General features: G+C 35.2%; 1 protein-coding gene across 3 annotated transcripts in view; it reads left to right on the top strand.

The window, feature by feature from the left end:
- Positions 1 to 229: 229 nt before the first annotated feature.
- Positions 230 to 15,625, top strand: part of cep170aa (centrosomal protein 170Aa) — a 78,811-nt gene continuing 63,415 nt past the window's right edge. For 2 of the 3 annotated variants that reach the window (XM_056470293.1, XM_056470290.1), the window contains exon 1: positions 230 to 386. The gene's annotated coding sequence lies outside the window, so the exon portion shown is untranslated. The remainder of the gene's footprint in view (positions 387 to 15,625) is intronic. The other variant, XM_056470291.1, reaches the window with a different exon arrangement.

Raw genomic sequence — 15,625 nt, 5'->3', positions numbered from 1 at the left:
CTACAAGACTGTAATTTCCGCTAAGCACAACGTTCTCGTAGAGAGTTTTGTTTATCATCGAAGCATGCTTATTGGTATAAACAACATATTTACAGCCAAAATTCATTAACAGTCAATCATAAAAAATAAATATTTATAAAATATTGATGCGGAATTCATTGTATGAGAACACGCCCACCGGACTGTGTTGGAACTGCAAACGCTGTCCTACTTGCCTGATTCCAGGCTGCCGTATGTCGCCGCTATTTGTTAGGAATAACGTTATTGCTGCTGAGCAACTGAGGCAAATAGGAGACGTGGGGATACACACTGGGCTGGGCTACGAAAACCGTTTAGCTGCTGCATTGAAGCCCGGGATAAAACTGACAGCGAAAAGAAGAACAAGGGTGAGTGAGCGATCTGATCATAAAAAGAGCCACTATTATATTTCGTGCATGCAACGATGAAGCTCTTATGTATTTATGCGTTTGGTCGTGTTAAACCTATTTTTTTTCGTACAATGCTGTGGTGTAGAGAATCCATGCTTTTCTCATGATCTGATGTGATCGTGTGCTCAGGATACCGTAGACGTAACAGCAGGACACTGCTAGCCGGTTCGATCAAATTGAATGAACACTGCCTGCCTTTATGTTTGGTTTTGCATTAATGCTGTGCCTTTCAATGTTCGCTATTATACTTAATTAGATTGTGTTTTCATACTGAGGTATACATGTATGCTTTAATATCGAATTTGATTATGGGAGCGCGTAGAGGAAACATCACCGGTCACCAGTTTCCCTAAACGCGTGGCATCTTGCTTACTATTGTAATATTTGCTCTCGATCTCAGCGAAGCACTAAAAACATCAGTAGCCTATTTCTGTAGTGTATGTCGGATGGGTAAGAGATGTGGATGATTTGCCGGGTGCTGGTGCACACTGTGAAGGGCACTGCGCAGAATCCTTTGTTTTGACAAAGGCTCTTGTTTTGTTCTGGTACATCTGGCCTACGTTTGTTTTGATTGCAGTATTAATAGTAATAATAATAATAATACTTTTCAGCTATACAAAATGTTTATACGTGCTGAGTTACTATTAAATGTTTTCTGCATCCTTTGTAATGAGAGTTTTTATGAGTTATCAAAATGGACAATCTTATTGACAGTGGGCTGTCTAATGTGGTTGATTAAGTGTAGATTAATAGTTGAACAAAGGTTTATGTGTTATCTTTTTAGTTTATTTTTAACAGGCTATTGACACTAGAATCTTAACAGTGTATATAGAGTATGCATGGGACGATAACCAGTCTCAAGGTTTTAAAATCATCATATTTTTCTAGACATTATACTACAGGGTTAATACACGTTTTTACTACTAAACTTTCATATTTTCCGTGATTTTTCCAAGATTTTCAAATAAATTTTCATGACCTAATGTTACATGCAATGTCTTCATATGCATGGTAAAAAAAATGCATGTACAAATTTATTAGAGCATATCGTAAAACACGCACCAGTTTTCATTTATATTTATATCTATGTAAAATTGATTTAGATAATGCTTACACCGCACTAACAATGTGAGAGTATGTGATTGACCAAGGACAGAAAAGAAGTAAATAACCTATATTCAAGTATACAGATATCTGTTTTCCATGACTTTTCCAAAACTATGTGGGTTTTTCTGTTTTTCCAAAACTTTTCCCGGCCTGGAAAATGCCATGTCAAAATTCCATGACTTTTCCAGGTTTTCCATGACCGTTTGAACCCTGATACTAGTTTTTTAGGGCAACAGTATCTCCAGCAGAAAAAGACCCTCCACGTTCAAAGTTGCTGTTACAAAATATTTTGAATGTTTCTTAAAATTAAATATATTGTGTTCAATGGAAAAAGTTGTTGTTTTTTTACCCAGACATTAAAAAAGACCTTATTTTAGAGCAGTATTCGCAATACCATGAAACCGTGATATTTTTATCCAAGGTTTTCATACCATCAGAATATTATACCGACTCATGCCTATTATAGAGACTGTCTTGACTGTTTTGGCAGCATTTTTGTGTCACATATTCACTGAGCAGTGTGTTTTTTGACTTTACTGAAGAGTGGGTTAAAATGACAGTTTACCAGAAAAAAATGCAATGTGCTTTTTAAATTACTCACCCTTAGGTAATCTACTTGATTATATCTTTTATAGAACATTAAAATCTTTTAAAGTTGAAACTGTGGACTTTAGACAAAGCTATAAGTCAGCATCTTTACAACAGTCTGAAACACAAGCTTTCTGTCACATAAAGGCATATGTTCGGGGTGCAAACTCACAAGTGAGCTGATATTGTTTGTTTACAATGTAGATGGAGGACAAATGTGTTTTATTGTTCATCAGAACGGTACTTGTTCTTATCCTGGATTCTATAACCTATATAAAAAATGTAAACAAATAGCATCAACTCAATACCATTAATTTTCTCATGCTCCAGAATATCATGAATAGGCTGTTGTTTAAAGGTAGTAATGCTGTGTAGTGTTGTATTTTTGTTGTATTTTTCATGCACAGACCGATTACTCAATTTATGAATCATCAAGGACTTCAGTTTCAGCTGAAAACATCTTGGGTGGCCTGAGTGTGAGTAAATTAACAGCATTTTTTGGGCTGAACTATGCTTTTAAATGAATGTTATTCTGTAGTCTCCGCCACTTTTTGCATGTCTGGAGTATGTTTTCAGTTTGGCCATGCATTGTATGTTTGTAAGTCAGTATAGAAACAACAGAAAACTATAGACTTGACACATTTCTTTCTCTAAATGGCTGCAAATGTTTATTAAATCATTTAAATACCCATATGTAATAGCATTTGGGCAGGGTGTGTTTACTTTTACCCATTTTGACTTTTAGGAGCGTAACTTTTTTTTTTTTCACATTTCCTCTAGTGTATTTTCATTGACTAATCTGTATTTTTTCATTCAGATAGGATCCTTTACAATCTAAGATATGAACCAGCTGTTTGTTTATACATGTCGTGGTCCAGATCCTGTTTAAAATGCATTATTTTGGCCATTATTCTTGGAGTATCCTTGGCTAGAACCCCAAATAGTCACTGTAATGACACAACAACAATAGTAGAGCATTCTGAAAGCTGAAAACAACAAAGAAAAACAGATTTAAATTGAATGCAATTAATGTAATAATCTTGGGATATCTGTCATGATTCATGAGACATTAGGCTATGTCTGATCCCAAACTTAAATCCGGAGAAATGTAGAGACAATGCAGCAGCTATCTGAGACCCAGACCAAAGCATATCCCACTCTCAATCTAGGGCTTTCACAAGAAAAAAAAATCTGTCTTTGTGAGCCCTGGGCCTCAAATCATTAATTATTTATAAGTCAGCATCACATCCTCAGTTGGATCCTGTTGACTGACCAATCCAGTGAGCTTCCTGTTGTTAAACGGAAGTGCAGAGTGAATGTGAATTTACAAAGAAGCCACATGTTCACAATTCATTACTCACAAAAACAGTATTATTTAGGAATTAAATCATAAGTGGTTATTTTCAGCATTAATAAACACTACAGAAAGATACAGATGTATTTTTTGTTGATGTTTAATATTTTAAGTTTATTTAGTTTTTTTTTGTCTTCCTTTATTCAACACACTACATCGCAAATGCATATAAATGGCTCTGTGTGTGATAATCAGAATATCAGGTCATCTTTAGGCCAGTCTGGACTCTGTATGCCCACTGGCTAGCTTAATCCTAGTCTTTAGTTCTGACCTATATTTTGCAATCCATTATTTGTCTGCAGTTTATATCATGTCTGCTGATCGCAACTGGTAATTGAAATGCAGTAGACGTTTAAAGGTATATAATATCAGAGTAAACATTTATCGATATACTGAACAAGCACACTGTTCCATTTTCATGCATTATCATTGATCCACTGCCATTTTACACCAGATATAATCAAGAAAACACTTAAAATCAGAAGATATTTCAGTACAGGGCATTGCTCATTTAGAGTTATCTTTTAAATAAATGTATAATTCAACATGGAAGCATTAAATTGATTGAAAGTGAGGGTAAAGATAAAATGTTGTTCTAAAAAAACAATTAGTATTTCAAAACAGGCCATTTTATTTAGCTTCACTGCAAAAACTGCTGGGTTCAACACAATCATTTTGTGTTGGGATAACTTGAAGGAATTAAGTTAGCTTATTAGTTTTTTCAAATTTAAATGGATTGAACAAAAGTGGATTGAACAGAAAACAATTAAGTTTTAGCTCATTTTAAATAAGTAGTTCGAACAAACAGAAAATGTAATTTTTGTTAGTGTTTGAGAATCCTAAAAAAGAAAAGTATGTTTTTCACAAAATACTAAGTACTGTACATTACTGTACTGTACTAAGATACTGTACATTACACAATTAAATGCAATTGAGTTGGTCCAACATGATTTTATCAAATAATAGTTTAATACATTTTTATTTTTATTTAACTTAAACTCAAAGGTCTGATAATATCATGTATGTCTACGGTATGTGTCAAACATTTCGAAGTCTCCTAATTTTATTTGAAGTAATGCTAAAATTACTAAAAGAGCCATTTAAGCCATTTTTAAGCATTTAAGCTGCCAACACCCAAAGCATGGGTGCTTCTGCAAGGTGGTAATCTCAAAATTCAACATGAAACTCTAAATCTAAACTGAAGATTAAACTCCCAACAAGTCTTTCTATTAACTTTAAACACCCAAGATTACTTTTATTGTCCACATTTCCCTCTCTTAATTCAATCCCATGCAAAACTACAAATCCCCTAACCAGGTAGTTGGACCAACACAATTCCTTAATGTTGTCCCAACACAAAACGCTTGAGTTAACTTAATGGTTTACAAATTTAAGTGGACTGAACATAAAACAATTGTGTTGTTTCACCAGGTAGTTTGAACAAGCGGCAGTAATCATTTTCTTGAGTGTATGCTTTGCGCATAAATGTTAAACAGCTGCAGCACATTGATAAAAATAATATTAGAAATGTTTGTTGTTTTCCAAATCAGCATATTAGAAGGATTTCTGAAGCATCGTGTGACACTAAAGTGTAAAGAAAAATCTTAAAAGCTTAACATTTTATTTTAAATTAGAACTATCGTTCACTTCGTTTTTTACTTTATTTTTGATTACATTTATTGCAGCTTTGTTGAGCATGAATAAAAATCTAAAGAATAAAATCTTTACCGCCACCCCCAAACATTAAATTGGCAGTGTAATTCAAACAATAAACAGCTCAGTGTAATTCTGAATGGGTCTGTCTTTGGAAATTACCATCATCTCCGTAAATATGCAGCAGAAATTCCCTTTGGTTAAAAACATTTAATGTTTGGTGATTTGCATAAGCAGGTCCGTTGGGTCAAGTATGTCATTATGCATGTTTATTACCACCCAGTGGGCACATTTTGTTGTTTCTGATAAGGTCTAGTCACAAGTGTATTACGTTTGGATTAATGATGGATCTTTCTTCCTGCTGCCACATGCGGATGATGTAAATGAGATGTCTGCTTCCCATGGCCATATGCTACTTGTACAACATCCCCAAATTTGCTATCTCAGCATGTTTTACTGCATTGGCAGCCTTTTCTGCATGTGGCCATATAGTGTATGCAGTAATTTAGCAGATTCTTAAAAACAACATGTCAATGCAAAGTAATGTGGAAATAATGTTATTGTAAAATACTGACCATCAAATTAGTCCGTCTGACTGTTTGATTAAGCTGAGCTTATTTTTCAATCATTCACTCATTTTCTTTTCAGCTCAGTCCCTTTATTAATCCGGGGTCGCCACAGCAGAATGAACCACCAACTTATCCAGCATATGTTTTTGTACGCAGTGGATGCCCTTCCAGCCGCAACCCATCACTGGGAAACATCCACACACACTCGTTCTACTCATTCACACACATACACTATGGACAATTTAGCCTACCCAATTCACCTATACCACATGTCTTTGGATTTGTCAGGGAAACCGGAGCACCCGGAGGAAACCCACGTGAACATGGGGAGAACATGCAAATTCCACACAGAAACGCCCACTGTCCCAGCCGAGGCTCGAACCAGCGACCTTCTTGCTGTGAGGCAAACGTGCTACCCACTGTGCCACCGCGTCACCCTGAGCTTATTTTATGTTAATTATTTTAATCGTATTATTATAATTACCTTTCTAGCTGACAGTTGCTGTGCTTTAGCTGTATGTAACCCACCAGTCCTGCTGCACCCAACCCGGTCTGAGCTTGGATCGAACCAGCGATTCTTTGTATGGGAGTCGGTTGCTCTAATAAAGAGGCTAAATTCCATGGCATCTAGCATCTGTCACTAGAGCACATTTTGAGGTCTGAGGAGGTTTACCTGCATAGCACTTCATTAACTGGATGGATTGGGTGCAGTAGGACCGGTGGGTTACACACGGGGGCTCGTCCGGGATGGGAGTGAGGTTTAGGGGATGAGTATAACGGAGGCCAGTTAGTGAAGTAATATGCAGGTAAAACCTCACTCCTCTGACCTCAAAAGGTGCTCGAGCAACAGACACTGGAGGCCATGGTCTTTAGCCTTCTTGTTAGAGCAACCGACTACCATACAAAAAATCTCTGGTTCGATCCCAGCTCAGACACGGGTTGGGTGCAGAAGGACCGGTGGGTAGCATATATTTCACAGAAAGAGTAAAATTCAATCAGTAATTACTCACATTTATGTTATTCCAATGTTGCATGCAAAATGAGACATAAAAATGTGTTGTGCTTGTTAAGGGATAGTTCACCCAAAATAAAGTTTACTTACTATTTTATATTTACTAACCCTAAAGTGGTTCCAAACCTGTCTGAGTTTTGTCTGTTGAAAAAAAAGGAATATATTTTGATGAAATTGTAAAACTGTAGTTAGCTAGTTTAACCATTCATTACACTGTTTTAGTTTAGAAAACAAGAACTTTCCAGAATGACTGTTGACAATCATATGTAAGTAAAAGAAAAAACTACATGGATTGTATTATGTCACAATTTGTATTTATTTATCTTGATTTCTCACACTTTGAGTGTTTTTCTGAGTGTTTTGGAGTAAACTGTGGTGCTAATAGGCTTTCGTTATATCGCAGTTGAGACTAACAGTGAAGGACAGGGTTTTTATTAACTAATCATTTGCATCTCAGGTTGTTTTTCACCAAACTAAGGCTGGGTGAATAAATTTTCATGCGCGTTTTATCAGTAAAGCTGGTTGTAGTAATGGTCGACAGCGTGTGCTTTCAGATGGAGCAGCATTTACTACACATGTCGGGTTGTGCGGTAGGATGCCAAAAATAGAAAACTTTAAAACTTAGGTAAAACTTAAAACTTAGTCTTAACGTAAACCACACTGCTTTTAATGTCATCCGCAGACGTCTTTTTCTCACAGCCATCAGAAGAGCTGAATGGAGTGAGGACCTAATTAAAAATGCTCGAAAATGCAGTTCTCATTTCATATCATGTAAATTCACGCTATGCTGAATCATACACATTATTCGTTTTTGGTTGCAGCAATGATTTCAGCAAAAACAGTTAAATATGGTTAATTAATCTGCGGACACTGAGTGCTAAGAATGAAATTTAAAAATCAAATAGTTCAAATACCCTGCCATACAGGTGCAGTTCACTGTCAGAATGCAGTTGTTTTGCTTGTTGATGATTACCCAGGCCTTGTATAACGTTAGCTCCGTCTTCTTTCTTTGTCTTTGGCTAGGCAGAACCTTGGTTTTTAGCACTACAAAGCTTTGAATCTGGTAGTCATGGAACATTATTTCTTGCACGTGACCACACAGAGCAAAATTGTTGGCATCCAAAGACTGGTAGACTTTTAACTTCTCTCTTGTAAAGTCACTTGGAGTTTCAATGAGATTTTTTATTTCGGGCTGGATACTTGGCCATTGTGTCTTATCCAATATCTATTTGGAGGGTGCTATCGCAAATGGACCTGTCAGATGAGTGCCGCTCACTTTAACGTTAATTTAGCAGAATAACTGTGCTCATCACTGGGTGACAAGCTGTTATAATACGCTGAAAGCATTATGTAAATAATATATACAAAATATAATCAATATAACTTATCTCTAATACAACAACAAACTCTGTACCTCATCGGATGTCATTCCCTCGCTGTAAATGCTAATGCTCCCGTTTTTTTTCTGCAACCTCGCTGCGCACGCATCCTAAATCTATACACTTTACTATGTGGTTGAAAAACATGTTTATTATACATTACTATAGTTTTTTCCCCCATGCGGATATCTTCCAAACATTACGAAATAACAGATAAAACGGGACGGACGCATACACACAAAATTTTTTTTTAATTTTTTTTTTATTTTGCTTGTTCAAACTACTTATTTAAAATGAGCTAAAACAACACAATTCATTGGGACAACTTCATTTTTTTTGTTCAATCCACATAAATTTGTTGAAAGTGTTAAGTTAACCTAATCAATTTGTGTTGGGACAAAATGAATGAATTGTATGGAACCCTGCATTTTTTACAGTGTAATCTACATTATCATTTATTTATTTTTAAGGGGAAAAGTGCTCTGCATATAACCGTGTAGTTTGTCGCAAGGGTTGCATTGCATTTTGTTCTGTCGAAGAACTTCTAGTTCTGTGATACTTTTGATCTATCGTTTAATATAAATTTTTTTTGCAAAATTTCGCCTGCAAAATTCTGTAATTTCAATAGAAATCTGAATGAAAATTTGCAGCAGTAACCAACCACCAATTCTTCTATATGAACTGTGTTTTATACATCTCCACTCTATCAGAAATCAGACTATTGACCTATCTTCTACATGAAAACTTTGCAGAAATTTTACAGTTTTAGACGCTTGCCACAGTTAATCCTTCTTGGAAAAGCACAAGTATAATTTTTTCTCAAGGCATAGTTGCATACTCATGTTGACGGCGTCTTTGCTTTGCACTGAATCTCATTTATCCACTTCTGAAAAGATATGGTCTGTGAAGAGAGTGCAGGACTGAGGTGAATGGCACATCCATACATCGTTTACACACAACGACACTAAATCCATTCCTTCCAGAGCAAACCTTCAACTTGAATTCTCTGAATGAACATCCAGCCACTGTTCATTCTGTCAAGCCACTCACCATATTTTTTTTCAAGTATTGAGGTGGTTGGTGGATCAATTTCTTTTCCCCGCATTAGCATACAAAGATGCGCTTAAAATAGTAGCGGATACTGTCTGGTGACTAGTCAGAAGTGTAGTCAGATGCCTTCTGAGGTTTTAGACAGACGGCTCTGATGCCCTCAGGCTTATTGTTGCAGCATCTGTTTCTGGAAGTAAGAATCAATTTTTTGATAACGCTAACAAAGCGCTCTGTGAGGGGAACTGAATGATGAAGATTTATTTTCTGAGTGAGGTTTCACGCCTAGGTGTTAGATGAAATCAATGAACCCAGACTGATTATTTAACTCTTTGGGATGCTTCAGTGATTTTACCTCTTGATAGAGAGATACTGATTGACTTATATATACTGATTGTTGAGATTGACTTTATAACTCACCGTGTTGATAATTTACTGCAGTTGTATTTGCCTCACAACATCATTTTACTTCCAAGGACTTGCAGTTTTCACTTGGCATTTACAAAGCTTAGGACTTGTGAAAGAAGGCCATTCATATTACAGTACATTGCAATTGATGTAGCTAACCGTGTATGTCATGAAGTTTTAATCACACACAGTAAAAAGGTTAGTTCAACCCAAAATGAAATGTCTGTCATCATTTACTTCAAACATGTGTGAACTTCTTTCTATTAGGCTTGTCACGATATCAAATTGGAGGATTCAGTACCAGTACCAATACCAACACACAAAAACTGAACTACTAAATGTACAACAGTTCAGTTTAGCCCTGGTCAGGTCACATGATTTTGTCATGATTTTCTTGACGTAGGGTGTTGTAGGGAGTCGTAAACGACAAATGGGCATCATGACGCAAGATTCAATTGTTTTGTTCTCCTGTAATGTGGCATAGTTCACAACAATCGATATTATGTTTGCGACGCCTCACAACACCATCGCAGAAAGTTCTGCATGTTATTTTTTTCCTAACGAGTTCCATCACCTAAGTGACACTGAGCAACAGGAGCACATCATTTCTCCGTGGGTTATATCTGTGGGTGCTGCCTTTAATCTGTGGGTCAGGTAATCAAAAAACAGGCTGCATATTTACTAATGGGTGGGTCTCGGATGGATAAGATCAGTCATTGGTTATGCAAACTTTAGATATTTTCTCTAAAATATAGTGTTTTAAGCTATTTTATTCGACAGACTGGCACAAATATGCAGATATCTCCATTCTCACAATGAGTTTCTGAGTTCTCTCAGCCTTCAGAGTTCATTCTTCTAAGGTAATCTGGAAACAGGTTCAGTGCTACTACATTGTAAAGCCTGTCTTGCTTATTCAATTGCTTGATTAAACAAAATAAATTGAAACTGACTAGCGCATTGGATGATTTTGTCATTAAAAATTAGTTATATTCTCACCAAAACATAGTAACGTTTGTAACCAAACAATAAAAATAGTGTGATCTGACCGGGGCTTTAGTAGTGAACAACAGTTAAAAACGACTGTTTAACAGTTTAAAGAGTCATTTTTAAAAAGGTTTAAAAGGTAATAAAGTCATTTTGGGGTTTTTTAACATGAATAAAAATGCATGAATAAAATTCTGCCACACATATCAATCAAAATTGTGTTCATAGAGAGCGAGAGAGAGAGATAGCAAACAAATCAAATACATGAAAGCAGCTGAAATGTGTGATATAAACTGCTGTTGAGATACAGTTCTCGAAACAATATTTACAAGCGGATATAATACATTTTCTGAAGCCATACAGTAGTTTTATGTAAGCAACATAATGAAATTCAGGCTACATTCATCTGGATAAGTTTGATACATTATTTACAAGACAGCTTCTACTTTTTTTATTATATGCAAATGAAATGGATGGAGGCGATCATTTCAGCAAATAAAGGTTATTCAAGTTCAAGTTTGGAATAGCAATGAGAGCCAAAAAGGGAAGAATTTATTATTGGGATTATTTTTTCCACTAATGTCTGTTTGCTAGACTAACAGCAGAGATGGGTCAGGCTAAGTCATCATGGTCATCATATGAGGGTCAATTGGGATTAGGGAGGAGACTTACATGGTTGTGTCATCATCTGGCTGGAGAGCTCATTTGATGGGTGCAGACTTTATTCTGAAAGTTAAGCAAGAGCTATAGTCTATAAACAACACGTTCCTTTTTGTGTTGAACAACAAATCTATTATTTAAATTGGTTCTATTTATCCCCTATTGCAAAATGGCATATAAAAGGCTCTTTATACTCAAAAGCAAAGTTGTCTTTATTATTTACTAGAAGTACAAAAGACAAAACCTGCTCACAGTATGGATTGGCATCTATGTGAACAAGGTTAACAGGATCTGCACACTTTCCTCTCAATATTTAATAAACATAACAAAAGTGACATCAGTGTGAAAAATGGTGACCTGAATGTATTTGCAGCTGCAATTCAGTTCAAGACCTCATGTTATATTAATTTACTGCTTTAAATAAGCAAACCGTTTTATGGTACTAATACCTGAAAAACTAAATATCATTCAGTTTAAGCATGTATATGAACGAATTTATTTATTTGTGTGTTATTTGTGTGTAAAATCTATGAATGAACATCACACACAAATCAGTGTTCATCAAAATATTTTATTAACTTTATTTGTACTGAAATGCATTATAATTTCAGGAAAAAAGGTGTTAAAATGTGTTATTGTTCATTTGTTTGGCTGATAGTCAGGTTAGCTTCCTCGTGGCTGGCTGCTAACTGACCAGAGCTTTTTTCAGAGCTTTTGGCTGCTTTAAAGGCATTTTCATGCATCTGAATGTAGACTGAGTAGTGTAAAAACAGTTCAATAAGATATTCAGAAAGCAAGGACATAAAATAAAATTTGAAGATGGCTCATTTTTTTAACTTGTAAAGTTGGTGTGGGGGAGCTCAAAAAACATGTATACTCCATGCAATTCTCTATAGCGCCCCCTTATTGTTAATTTGTTACAATACAGCAATAAACTCCTTGCATCTCTAGTTGGGCTGAACAGTAAGGTTGAATGTGAGATGAATATGTGATGATCATCACTGAGAGAACATCTGTATCTGGATTTGTTAAATCGTTAATCTGAGGTAATAATCTACCTTTATGACTGTGTAATTACATACAAAGTGTGAAGCTGCCTGGTTGGTTCCTGTCACATGACTCGTGGTTCACTCGCGACACTCTGAAAATTTTTGAACTTGCTATCCCTGGAAAGCGTTAGCGGGACATACAGTACTGCATGTGTATCCCTTCCTATTTGTGTGCTGAACCTGCCCATCTCCATTTGAAATAACGAAAATGAGCGAACAAAAGACGCTATATGTGAACGTCCCCTTTTGTTGACTCGCAATATCAGACCTGCGCAATGCAAGGCCCTGTTTGCGGTTGAATTTAAATTGAACAAATTCTTCACGCGGGCCAATCAAAGACATCCAGTGGGCCACATGTGGCCTGGGGGCTGTAAAATGCCCAGGTCTGATTTAACAGAAAACATCATATACACAGAGCATGGCTTGAGAGTGAGTAAATTATGAAGTAATTCAAGAATTAAGACAAAAGTTTGATTTACCTAAACACATTTTTTAAAAATATCTTCAAATAAGAAATTTTATTAATAAAACAGCCTCATTCTCCCGTTTTGCCAGATATATCGTCTTTAGAATATATTACTTTAAACCATTTTGATGGGGGTGGGCAAATTTCTTTATTTTACAGATTAATTTCCTCTAATTGCAAGGAAAGTACAGAAAACGTTCGGCATGGTGTCAAGATGTGAGAGAGAGTATGACAAGATGAACGAAAGGCACAAACCCAGACAATTAATACATGATTCAAACTTCTACAATATAAACGCATATGAGACTGTACATAACTCCAGAAATACTTCACAAATTGAATCCAAACATTCCTGATCAATGCGTACAATGCAATAAAGAGATAGGAACTCGATATCATTGTTTATGGAAGTGTCCTTTGGTTGAACATTTTTGGGGGAAAATTAAAAACTTTTTGTCCTGAGTATTAAAACAGGATATACCCAAATGTCCAAAACTTTGTATTCTAAATATTTTACAATAAAATAATAGTTATAATTATATAACAAGCACTTTTAATAATTCATTAAAGAAAGTGTTAACTTTCTGTTTATTACATGCAAAATTTATAATAGCTTGCTTTTGGAAAAATACAGAAAACCCGGGAATTGTCTTTTTGTTTGGCTTTAGAAAAATGTACTTAAATAGTCAAGAGAAAACCTGAAAAGTTTAACTTGTATCACCCGCTATTGATATACCGTTGTTGTTATATGATGTATCTTTATATTGTATGCATAAGTACATGCATTTACTTATATATTTATATATATTATTATTTGTATTTTGTTTTCTATTTTCATTGTTTTACTTTAGATTTTTTTTATTATTATTATTATTATTTTGTATGTTTGGTTTTGATTTCTGCTGCACATGTTAAAAGCTACTAAAATCAATAAATACAGTGTTATAAATATGAAGTAATTTTAATTTTTGCGTGAACTAATCCCTTAAGTCTAAATGTAGTTTTAAAAATGTACTTCTTATCTTTGAATCCTGGGTGAATCAGTGTCTTATTCCTCCTGGAGATGACTAAGATAATGGAGACTCAGAGAAGAGCTGGGGGAAGCAGAAGGAAGTGTTAGCCACACTTCCTGTTCCCTCCAAACACGCTCAGTCAACCCCAAAACAATCCATCTTTTCAGACACAGTGCGGCTGGAGGATGCACTCACAGCCAGTATGCTGAAGTCACCCTTTCACCCCCTAAAAGCAACATATGTCGCTCGGTTTGGAAGAAGAGGCAGGTTTTTAGAGCCGCAGAACTGCCACAGATAAAAACGTTACTAATTGGTGACTCGTGTTATCTTAAGCATACTTGTGTTAAGAGGGTGAAGCTCAGTCTAAGAGTAAAGTCGGTAGATTTTCTTTCTGGCTTTAAGCTTTTAAATGAAGTCATTAAATATTTCTGTCCTCAAGATTGTCTCGACAGTCGTGCAGGGATTGAAAATTGAGGTCTGTCAGAAAGGCATGTGTTCATCAGAAGGTACTAACGCCCCAACATTCTCCAGCTTCCAGAACTTAAAAAAATCTTATATCACACCACATCAGGGCTCCTCTGCCACGTTGTGCTTATTGCTGAATTCCGTGGGTAGTTGATGGGTATAAAGGCTTTCCTGTGGTTGCTCGACTAATGCCTGTGCTCCAGAAAAGAGCAAAGCCAGCTGCTAGTATTCAGCAACTCCTCACAAGCTGCTCCCATAATATAATCTATTGAGGTTGTGAACTTATTCCTGTCAGACACATTGTCCCAACCTACAGTCAAATATCGAAAAACTGTTTTTGGAATAAAGCACTCCGGGTTTTTTTTCTATTAGAAATACACTGTAAAAAATGCTGGGTTCCACACAATTTCCTCATGTTATCCCAACACAAAACAATTCAGTTGTCTCCTAAAACCTTAAGAATTGTATTGGTTCAACTCATATTAAGTAAGTAGTTTGAACATGCAGCAAAAGTAATTGTAAAAAAAATGCTGGGTTCCACACAATCGATTTGTGTTGGGTTGTGTTAAAAATAAAGGATTAAAATATTACAAAAATGAATATTTTTACATAAATATTAATATATAAATATAAACCACTACCTCGATGCCTCCTTCATGTCTTTTTTCAGTTTATTCATTACAATTTGCATGTGTATAATGTTATTATATGCATATTTCTATTTGTTTAAAAAAAAAACAAGTTTAGATTTGTCCACATGTTTTGGAGACGTATGCATCACCATATGGGGCAAAAGAATAGGACGTGTGTGTGGATATACCTTAGTCTTTTGACCACATTTTGTTATTATTGTTCATTTATTCATTTGCTGGAAATTAGAACTGAATTTAGAAATAGTTTTAAAACAAATCTTTGCCAATGCACTTTGGACTTATATCGTTAAAATATATAGCCCTAAATGTTGTTTTTTTGGCAACTTTCTTCTTTTTTACTAGGCCAGTGTTTAAGTTATTAGGTAGAAACATAATTAAGAAAACTACCTTATGTAATTACATGTTTTTTTATTTGTATTTAACCATTTTATAGTTGATTACTGATTATTAGATCCTAAAATACATTAAATTTAAATAGTTTTCTTCTAATTACTGCTCAGATTTGTATACTAGCTTGTTAAAAAAAAATCAATTTGATCAAAAATCAATTATTAAAGACAAGCCACAATTTATTCAACATTTAATTAAAAAAAGCTTTGTTTTCCCCAATGTCATAATTGTACATCCATCTTTGTGTATTGCCACCCCCCTTATTTTTGTGTAAATATTATTGTTATAAAATGATGATAAAATATCTACTTTAAGACAAAAAATATCGGTAACACTTTATTTTGATGGTCCATTTGATTATTCGTAGACTGTCTGCTTAATATCTGTTGATACTGCTCCT

The sequence above is a fragment of the Danio aesculapii genome, chromosome 13 (genome assembly GCF_903798145.1).
Source record: "Danio aesculapii chromosome 13, fDanAes4.1, whole genome shotgun sequence".
In the NCBI taxonomy this organism is placed as follows: Eukaryota; Metazoa; Chordata; class Actinopteri; order Cypriniformes; family Danionidae; genus Danio; species Danio aesculapii.
The sequence above is the reverse complement of the archived record's forward strand: the minus strand, read 5'-3'. Positions and strand labels throughout refer to the sequence as shown.